General features: G+C 25.5%; 1 non-coding gene across 1 annotated transcript; it reads right to left on the reverse strand.

The window, feature by feature from the left end:
• Positions 1 to 203: 203 nt before the first annotated feature.
• Positions 204 to 322, reverse strand: LOC123303726. Its single transcript, XR_006535817.1, has one exon. It is a non-coding gene; the product is annotated as a 5S ribosomal RNA (ribosomal RNA).
• Positions 323 to 719: the final 397 nt, after the last annotated feature.

A 719-nucleotide genomic window follows, 5' to 3' on the forward strand; every position in this document is an offset into this window, starting at 1 on the left:
TATTCATTTGAAATATTAAAAAAACTTCTCGCTTTAAAGTAACCATGATATGAGTTATAAATGCAATAAAATTTTATACAAAAAATAATATTTATTTGTTGACGAATAATATAAAAGGTTTACATTTCTAAATAACATATATTTATATATGGTGTGTAAAAAAAAAGAAAAGAAGAAAAATAATTTATATTTTTAATATAAAAAGGCAACCGCACACAGTGTTCCCAAGCGGTCACCCATCCAAGTACTGACTGTGCCCAATGTTGCTTAACTTCGGTGATCGGACGAGAACCGGTGTTTTCAACGTGGTATGGCTGTTGCCAGTAATAAATGAAAATTTTTACAAATATATATTTTTCATAAATATCATTAATATTAAAGTATATTATTAAAATTTTCAATGAAGTAATCAATTTAAATATATACTTATTTATTATACCATATATTTTAAATAAAAATGCAACCGCACACAGTATTCTCAAGTGGCCACCCATCCGTGGTACTGACTGTGGCAAATGTTTCTTAACTATTATTTTATAAAATATTTATACAAAAAATAATTTACTCTTATCAAATATTAATTTGTGGCCTGTATTAAGGCCTATGTTATTTTCATTTTTTAGCAAAAATAATGAAATATTTCAATATATTATTAAAGTAACAGATCATTTCTTTTTTGGTGCTGCTTTTTTAATTTTTGTAGGAGATGATTTGGCAAC

This window comes from Chrysoperla carnea (assembly GCF_905475395.1).
Source record: "Chrysoperla carnea chromosome X unlocalized genomic scaffold, inChrCarn1.1 SUPER_X_unloc_127, whole genome shotgun sequence".
Classification (NCBI taxonomy): Eukaryota; Metazoa; Arthropoda; class Insecta; order Neuroptera; family Chrysopidae; genus Chrysoperla; species Chrysoperla carnea.